Source organism: Mandrillus leucophaeus, unplaced genomic scaffold (genome assembly GCF_000951045.1).
Source record: "Mandrillus leucophaeus isolate KB7577 unplaced genomic scaffold, Mleu.le_1.0 Scaffold1308, whole genome shotgun sequence".
Taxonomy (NCBI): domain Eukaryota; kingdom Metazoa; phylum Chordata; class Mammalia; order Primates; family Cercopithecidae; genus Mandrillus; species Mandrillus leucophaeus.
This window is the reverse complement of record NW_012101264.1, coordinates 462,974-473,525: the sequence shown is the minus strand read 5'-3', so window position 1 is coordinate 473,525 and position 10,552 is coordinate 462,974.

The following is a 10,552-nucleotide window of genomic DNA, read 5'->3' as shown; positions in this document are numbered from 1 at the left end:
TGGTGACTTTTTGTATCCTATTATCAGATATGGGTTTATTTGTATGTATACATGATCACAGAGCATTATATTTTATTTAGTTATTTAGTTTTTTGAGATGCAGTTTCACTTTTGTTGCCCAGGGTGGTGTGCAATGGCACGGTCTTGGCTCACTGCAACCTCTGCCTCCCGAGTTCAAGTGATTCTCCTGCCTCAGCCTCCCGAGTAGCTGGGATTACAGGCATGCGCCAAAATGCCTGGCTAATTTTTGTATTTTTAGTAGAGATGGGGTTTCTCCATGTTGGCCAGGTTAGTCTTGAACTCCTGACCTGAGGTAATCCACCCACCTCGGCCTCCCAAAGTGCTGGGATTATAGGCGTGAGCCACCGCTCTCGGCCTAATGAAATGTAAAGTTTTATGGGTATAGATTATATAAAGCTGAGAATGTATTGGCTAATTTTGCTCCACGTGTCTCAAGTTTTCATCTGGAATAAATGTATTCTAGGTTTCAGTAAATGAACATAATAATTAAAATCCAATCCCCTCTTTCATTTTTCTACCAAGAGATCGGAGAATCTATGCTCAAATATCTCAATAGACATCATCCAATTTTAAATATCTTTAACAATAATAACTGAGTGAAAAAGGGAAGAGAAATTTCCTTTGCACAAAACCCAGTTGGTTCACTGGAGAAATTATTCCCTTTTTAAGGCATTGATCATATGAAGAATAAAAGATAGATTAATGGGCTGAATGATAAAACATTAGATCATTGCAGTTTGTTACAGATAAAGTAATAAACAAATCTTAACTGGGCAATAAACTATATTATATATTCCAAGTAGGTTTTATAGTCAGAAGATATTTTGTTTCACTGTGGGAAAGATAGGAATGTTTTAGAGCTTTCTCTTGTCCCCTAATTTCTCAAAATGTTTGAGATTATGAGTTCTCTCCTTTGTCTTTCCTTTATCAGAATATATGCCTATTACAGCGAAGTATATGTTTTGTTTGCTAATACACTGTCATGTGCTTAGAATAATATTTGACATATAATTGACACTTGATAAATATTACTTGAATAAATAAATTAAAAATTGAACGAATTGACAAGTGGTAGTAGATAGAACAGGGAGGAGGATAGTTCATGAAAACTACTTTAATTTTACCAGATCTATCAAATAAAAAGGAACTTCTTATAGTAAAAATAAAATCATTGCTTACCTAAAGTTCAAATTTAACTGCGCATTCCATATTTTATCTGGCAAGCGTATACTTAGAAAAGAAAAAAGAAAAAATCTTAGGACAAAAGTGCCATCAATATTTACATATAATAAGGAAAGAAAGAAATTTCTTCCAAGACTATTTTGATACATGTAAGGAAATCACAATATATGTGTTTAAAAAACAAAGCAAAACTTAAAAAGATTCGAAAGGGATAAAACTTTCTTTAAAAACACAATTTGGTTTATAAAATCTTGCTAGACTCAGGGATGTTATGACCTGTTCCATCATGTGTTTATGTGGGTGTGTTTTGGGATAAACCCTAAAACTTTGTTATTCTCTACTTGGAGGTCATCAGGGATGAGTTGCTGCTGCTGGTGGCAAACATGGCCTTCTACTTTGAGTTTTACAGTGTAGTCTCAAAAGAATTATTACATTAAAAGTAAAATAACACATCGATTCACAGTGCCAAAACATCAAACAGGAATTATTTTATTCACTGACACAGAGAAGTAGGTACTTAACAATCTTCCTGAGCTGCCCTCTTACTGATCCTTCAGTTCTCAATTTAACAATTAGAGAAAGTGAAAGAGATATTATTTGTGAGATGACGTGTCTCCCTAATAATACCATAAACTTCAGGAGTACTAGGAACCATATATGAAGCATCTATCTTTTGTGTGTCTGGAGTTTAACATGGATTCTGGTAAATAATAGGTACTCAATTATAGATTGAAGAAAATATTAGGACAAATGAAAGAAGCATAAATAGGAGTGTCAGCATCTTTTCTATCTTTTTTAGTTAACTTCTTAGTATGTTTTTCTGTTCTCATCACTATGTTTAAATGAGTAAATGAATGAAATCCCAATGCCTCCATTTCTTTATCTGAAATGTAATAATGTACCTATCCAATGGCGTTGTTATGAAGATTAAGTCAGTTAATCTGGGTAAAGTGCTTGGAATAGTGATTGGCGCATAGAAAATTTTATCTATCAGCAGCAGCAGAAGCGGCACCATTTTTTATAGTTGGAACTTTTCCAGTGAGAGTTTCAGACTGGACATCTTTTGTCCTAATAGTCACCCCTCTAGTTAGAAACCTGGCCTTGGGCTGGATAAGCCCTTTTTTGAGGCTTTAAAAGAAGCGTCACCCCTTCTGGATGAGCCTAGCCTCAAATGTTTCCTTGAAAAGTGATGTGTCCCCTGCATGTTTATTTGATTGTTTATTTTTCTTCCCCCTCCCTGCTTCTTTATAATTCAATCCTGAACGTTGATTGTCATAGTTGAACTCTGTTTAACTGTGTTCTTGGATGCCTCAATATTTCCATTTTATTCTAATAAGCCTATTGTGATGTCATTGTCTCAGCTGTTTTTAATTAAACTACTTCAATGGATAATGGAGAATGACCCTACAAATTGGCTTTTAAAATACAGATCTGTTCAACACAGAATAACATGTTTTTTATTATGTTGTCTATTTACCAGTTTTATTAGAACTCCCTACCATCTATTGCTTGAATAGACTCAGATTAAGATTCAGATTAAATAGGTTATAGCCTGGGATATCTAGTACACTAAGCTGGTTAATGTTCTTTCTTTGTATACACTCTCTCTCCAATTTTCTTAGACCCGAATTATATTAATAATTATAATGAACATAAACTATGTTTAGTAACATTAATTTGTGGTTATTATATAAAGTTGTTAAAATTTCCGTCTTCCACACTGCCAAATTCACCTTCCTGAGTTATCTTGCATAATGGTTGAAGATGGGAGACTATTTCCACTGGGCTTTCTTGCTTCAGCAACACAACTTTCTGATGAGATCATGTTGCAAATATGCTAGAAAACCCCTGTTCCTTTCCCTCCTTGCTACCTCCTGGAATCCAGGGATGGTGAGCCACCCTCAATTTGCAAACTTCACATAATTCATTTTGCCTTTAATCTGTGTCACAAAGTATTTTCTCCTGTAATGAATATGGATGTAAAATAAATATATATATATAATTAATGTAAAAAATATTTTTTCAGTGCTAATACAATTATGCTTTTTACAAAAATGTGTAATTCAATGCATCTCTTACCTCTTTACTTATTCGTATCCTACATAATCTAACCCAGTGGCTGTCAACCTTGGCTCTTCAGTGTTTTAAAAACACAGATATCCCTCCTTACATCCAGAAAAGTGATCGGAAATGTTAGGGGTGGAAACCAAGCATTATATTTTAAAATAAACTTTATAAGACATTCTGATACTCAGCTGTGAGATTCTTTCCATTGCATCCTAACTGAGAAATAATTAATCAAGCTAGTAATATAATATTAGTATTGCTTTATTACAGGCTGAAAATACTTCTTAAAATGTGCCTGCATAGATCATAAAGAAGACATTCAATATCCAAAAATGAGAAAGAGGTGTATATTAGTCTTACATCTTTGGATCTTGGCAAATTATTTTGTAATTGGGAACACCTCCTTCTTGGAAAGTCTTGGTCTCTAGTGAGGAACAGTGGAATGGTAATGTTAAAAATGAGTCACCTGGGGTACTCTTTAAAATATGCTCTATATGAGTGACATTAGAGTCCTTCACTATTCAAATGCTTTTTTTCTTCCTTTGTTGTTTTTTGCCTATGAATTCTTCATGTTGAAAAGGGCAAACCCAAAGTACAGTCACATTACGTAAATGAAGTTATTTGAGTTAATTATTAGTAATAATCTGCAATGCGATGACAAGATGTATTCATTTGAATTTTAATAATCAGTTTTTATTTGTACACTTTTAAAATAACTTGCTCCTTAAGGAAAATAGAATATATAAGTGCACTTTAGAAACTTTTTCTTAATCCCAAACATATTGTATACATTTTAAATAATGCTAGAAAGAAGATAGCATATCATTATGCTTCAATTATATATTATAATATTAATAAAATTCAGAAAATTTGCTAATCAATATGCATCATGATTAAACAGATAAATTCCCAAGTAGTTTTGTAGCCAAACTTTCATAAAACTCTCAGTTGGGGGGAAATAGCCTTTCATGGAAAGGTTGTACTCCTAAGTTTAAGTGACTGTTACTTGGTCTCTGAGTCATATAATGTACATTAATTTCTATATATCATAATGATACCTTAAAATAGAATGTGGTCTAATAATTCCTAATATCTATTCAAGTATACATGAATAACTCAGTTACTCAGAGGTCCATTTTCCAGGTTATGAATTATTTATTTCTTTTGTTTTGAAGAGGTTATTATAGCTGTCAGAGGCAGGAGAATAGCAAAGCTCCAAAACCTGATGACAGTGTTTATAAGATACTCAAACGCAGAAAAGAGGCGCTAGTTACAAAACCGAATAACTTAAGTTAAGGAAGAGTGAAAGCAAAACACTTCAGTATTTCTAAGACTCTCTCCATATGGATTATTGAACAACAACATAAAGCGAACCCTCCAAGAATTCCCATGTGCTTTTAGTTTGTAATGAAATACAGCAGATAGGATTTTTGCCAACATTAGATGTAGGAAAGGCGCTGATATCCAGAACTGTAGCCATGATATTTATTTGATACTACTAGCAACCCAAACCAAAGTTCTGACTGCCATTGATTGTGCTTGACTGCCCTGAGCTCACTGAATTCCAGGATTATTTAAGTTTTTCCAAACAAAGAGTATTTTATTTGGCTTTTCCCCATGGATTAAATTGGAGCATAAGCAATAGAATAAGGCAGTGCTAAGGGTAAATGCTATTAACTACAAGTATTGATGTGACTCAGGTAAATTCTATATGCCTAAGACTTCTGTGAACAATGTTCAGCTAAAAGCTATCACTAATTCGTTATTTTGAGTGTCAGAAGGTTTTTGGATAGATTTTACTGTCAAAATAGCAATAAGTGATCAAATGAAGAAACTGTGAGATTCATAACTACCCAAGATTTTACATCTTTTTTCATTAGGCCATTTTATCAATGCTCCCTGAGTTCCATTACACATTAAGAAGGATTTGTAACCACATATGCCTATGGAAAATGTATTTTCTTTTAGACAACACAATTGACATGTTCATTATTGCAGTACAATTGCATTAGACTTAACTTACATAATGAATGGGGAATAAATTAATAGTTGACACAATTCTGTTTTGGGATATTCAACACCTTCATCATCAGAGAACCTAAGCCTTTATTGCACTGATTTATGTACACTAAAAAGTTACTTTAATCTGTCTTGCAGTCTCTTATACTTTAGTTAATTTCACCCAAGATAATTACTTGTGAATGCTATACTACCTCCTAGAAAGCATTCTTACATGGAAACAATAATGAATGACAATAGCTTGCCTATGAGATGGAAGGAAAAACACAAAAATAGGTCGCTTACCAGCTAAATTTTATTGCTTGTACCAATTTAATCCTAGAAAACATCTGTGACAATTGTCCAATACAGTCTGGACTACTCCTAAAATGTTTGATTTTTAAAATCCTTATTCTGGCAATTCTTCTGTTAACGTTAGTGTACTGAAATTAGAGATGGATTTTGCCTCTTTTATAGCTCTATACCCCAACAAAAATAATACTTAAAGTCTGGAGTTAGCTATTATTTAAAAAAAAGAACTTCAGCTATAAAATGTCAATGACATCATTGCCCAAATCAACAATTACCAAAGTTCTCTGGACATTGTAACTAGAGCATTTAAATTAAAAAAAAAAAAAAAATGTGACTCTAAAGCTAAAAATGTTCTTTCTCCCAAATTTTAAAAACAATGAACGCAGAGATACTTTGGGGGAAGGAAGCTGGATTATAGATCCTTATGATAACTTAGAAGCATCAAATAAAAAATTAAGAAATTAATTAATAAGATACTTAAGTATTAACAAGGAAAAACAACTAGATAGACAGCTTGAGACACCTAAACAATTAAGGTATCATCTGTCTGCTCTTCTAATGTCTGAAGACACAAAATTTATATTCATCATTCAGATTCTTCTTGAAGTCTTGCCTTTTGGAATGATCAGAATCAGAATCAATTTTTCCTGAAATTCACCCTGTCTGGATTTGAATGTGCTCCTCATGATCTGCCAAACGCATTTCCCAACTTTCATGTCCTTATTCTCAGTCCCTCTACCTAAAGTCATAATATGTATTTGATGATAATACTTTGCAGTCTAAAATTCAACAATCATGCCCTTGAAAGCCACTAGAGACATGGAAGGCAATGCTGTTTTGTAAAACAGCCAGGAATGGCAAAGTAGGTACCTACCGCAGAGTGTTGAAATTCAAGTTATTGAAAAAGCAAACATAGAAAGAAACAAACAAAAAAACACAAAGCTAGCCCAGCAAGATGGATTAATGAGATAGCTTCAGCCCAACAGCTGCCATGTTGCAACATTTAGCCTAGGTCAGTGGTTCTCAAGATGAGCTGCACATTAGAGTCATGGCAGCAATGGAAACGAAACACAACTATACATGCCCACCATTTTCCTCCCAAAATGGGGGGCAAATGGTCTGGAGTGGGGCTCAAAGCATTGGAATCTTTTAACAAGTTCCCTAGCTGATACTAATACCGAAGTTGAGAGCCATTGTTCTAAAAGAAAAACAAACAGATTTTATTGAATTACATGAATTTATATTTTTCTGCTTAGATATTAATCCCTATAGGACAGAAAGAGGCTGCTGACTTTCATATTTACAATAAAGCCAATTCACTGATTGTTTTTCAAATGCCAGTGGGAAGTTTCCCTACACTGTCTTTGATCATACATTTATTCATTAGATAGTTAGTTGAGGTTAATACAGTCAGACATACAGAACAACTGTAACTATGTGTATTAGAGTTATGCAGAAAAACAGAACCAAGAGGATGTATACATGTGTCTGCATGTGTGTGTGTGAGTGTGTGTGTGTGTGTAGACAGAGAGGTATGGTGTATGTGTGTGTGCACGTGTGTTTGTAGATGAGGGGAGGGAGTTATTTTAATGATTTGGCTTACATGATTGTAAAGGCTGGCAAGTGCAAAATCTGCAAGGTAGGCCAGCAGGCTAGAAACCCAAGGAAAAGTTGACGTTTCAGCTTTAGCCTAAAGATAGTATGGAGGCAGAATTCCTTCTTCCCCAAGAGACCTCCTCCTTTTTACTCTTAAGGTCTTCGGCTCATTGTGGTTGAGGGTCACCACATTATGGAGAGTAATCTGCTTTACTCAAAGTCTACTGATTTAAATGTTAATCTCATCTAGAAAAAATCTTCACAGCAACATTTAGACTAATGATTGACCAAATATTTGGATGCCAAGTTAATACATAAAATTAACCAGCATGCTATGCAAACCACCCCACAAATGAAAAATGGAACAACTTGCTTTTTATTAAACAGAATTACATTGTCTTACTTACAAATTAAACCTTTTGGATACTGATGTGTTCTAACCGGCCAAACTAAAGGCCTGAATAAAAACCACAGGTTTTCTTATTTTCAGGCCTATGTTTCTTCGTTTATAATTTTCTTCGTTTAGAAGACGTGACGTTATCAAGAGAATCCTCCCTAGTTAAGATCCTTAGCACTAGAAAACTTACTTGATTTTATTCTTTGCTTCATCATCTTTCTACTTATTGAGTTAATGTACACTTCAAAGTGATGAACTTGCCTTTTTCTAAGAAGCTCAGAAACTAAAAATAACTTAAATAACTATTCTACTAGAACATACAAGATTTGGAAGTACTATAATTTGAAGGTGTCCCAGAAAGCATGTGTTGGAAACTTAATCCCCAATGCAACAGTTTTGGGAGATGGGTCCCAATGGGAGGTGTCTAGATAAATAGATTAATGTTTATTATAAAAGGGATTGAGACTGCATATTTGATCTCTTGCACTCTCTCTTGCCCATGATCACTTGCTCTTCTACCTTCTGCCATTGAATGATGTAGCATAAAGGCCCTAGCCAGATGTAGTCCCTCAACCTTGGACTTCTCAGCCTCTAGAACTGTAAGAAGCAACTCTGTGTTCTTCAGGAATTAGCTAGTTTCACATATTCTGTTACAGCACCACAGAATCATCTAAGAAATATGTTTATAATAGTGTGGCAGTTCTTAAAAATGGTTATGATTTCTTTGTATCTCCTTGCATCTAGAGGTAGAGTATATGTCCCTTTTTCTGACTCTGAGAATCCTTGTGCTGTTTCAACCAGTAAGGCAGAAGAAGTGATGTTATATGACTTCCAAGACTAGGCTACAAAAGGTCTTGCAGTCTCTGCCAAGTTTTCTTGAGATGATCACTCTGGGGGAGGCTAACCTCCATATAAGAAGTGTGACTATTCTGAAATTGCCATGCTAGATTGGCTACCTGAAGGCATTGAAGTAGGCAGTCCCAGCTGAACCCAGCCATCCCAGTCATTCTTGCCAAGGTAACGAACAAGTGAATAAAGTTATCTTAGACTCTACAAACCAGCCTATTAATTGAATATTATGAGTGCCCTCATTTGATACCATAAGGAACAGATTCGAGTTCTACCTAAATTCCTCAGCCACAGAATTAGGGCAATATAAAAAGATGGTTGTTGTTTTAAACCACTCAATATGGTGATAGTTGTCACATAGAAATAAAATTGGAGAACTAGCAGACACGACAGAGGACTAGAAACTAAGAGCTGAAACATCCATCTATCTTTTCTCTTGAGTTAATGCAAACATGAAGGAAGCTGATACGCAATGTAGACTGTCAAAAAGCTAAATCTTCTCTGGAAAGGCTAGCACAAGGCTGATGATACTATCATTGTGTTCTGGTGCCTACTTAATAGCTGTGATATAATGAAGGTACTTCAAAAATATGTATACTGAAGACCTCTTGACTTTAAATCTTAAACCTGAATAATCTCCAGTAATCCTGTATTCACCCATTTGCAATGCAAGAAATACAAAGCTCTCAAGATGCTGAGGAGGAATATCACTTGAGCCTAGAAATTCTAGGCTATAGTGCACAATGACTGTGCCTGTGATTAGCCACTGCACCCCAACCTGGACAACACAGTGAAATCCTGTGTCTTTAAAAAAAGAAACAAAGAAAGAAATTCAGAGTAATCAGCACAGTAAATCCTGTTGAGTCTATCTCCAGAATATTCCTCAAATTCATTTACTACTCTGCATCTCTACCATTGCCTTCCCAGGTCACTATTATTCCTTGCTTGGTTTATGATAATAGCCTCCTAACTGGTTACTTCTCTTTCAATTCATTTAGCTGCTCTGCTTAAAACCTTCCTTTTGCCAGGTGTGGTGCTCACATCTGTAAGCCCAGCACATTGGGAGGCTGAGGCAAGAGGATCACTTGAGCTCAGGAATTTGAGACCAGCCTGGGTAACATAATGAAACCTTGTTGCTACTAAAAATAAATAAATAAAACCCCAAAACAAAAAACAAAAACTCTTCCTTTTTTCCCATTACCTTTAGGTTAAAAACTCAATGTCCTCACCATGACCTATTAGGTCGTGATTGATTTAGCCTCTATCAACATCTGCAATCTTATATCTAGCAGCTTCACTGTTTACATACCATGTTCCAGCCACACTGGTCTTTTCCAAGTGCCTTGAACTTTCTCTTTCCTGCCAGTGTTTTTGTGTTTACTGTGCTCATTGTCTAGAACACTCCTCACATGTCTGGCTCCTTCTCATTTTCATGTTTCTTAATATTCTCTATTAAAAAACACTTTTTATTTTCCTCACAATACCAATTTCAAGGTTTATCAACTTATTTATTCATTTTATGCTGTATATTCTCTACCAGCAAATAAGCCCCAGGAAGAAACAGAGATCTTGTCCATTCTAATCCACCATTTCATCACCATTGCCTAGTACCATACCACAGACATAACAGATGCCCAATGAATATTTCTGAATGCCCAAGTGATTGAACCAGTACTTTGATTTTGACATTTTAATACATATGTAAATAATTGAGTGATCTGGATGCCTAAATTTGGCTAAGAGGATAGGTTATATGGCAAAGTGCTGATCTGTTTGAGCAGTCTTTCAATAAATGCTTTCAGTTGTCATCAGCACAGTTCTTATTCATCTTTGATTTAAGCATTTGTCATTGTGCCCCATTGTAGAATAGCATAATACAATGCATACATGCCTCACCAATCTGATACATTTAAGGTCACATTATTAGTAATACTTGAATATTGCTATTTCCGACTTCTCATTTTCTCATTCAGGAACTCAAATGCCTTGACACTTCTGACCCCTTCAACAACAGAAAGGATCTTATATGCACTTCAATATCAGTTTGAGCTGTAATTTCCCACCATCCTCTGCTACTCCAAGCTCTATCTTCACCATCAATCCTTGCCTCAGACAGGCCTCTTATTTCAT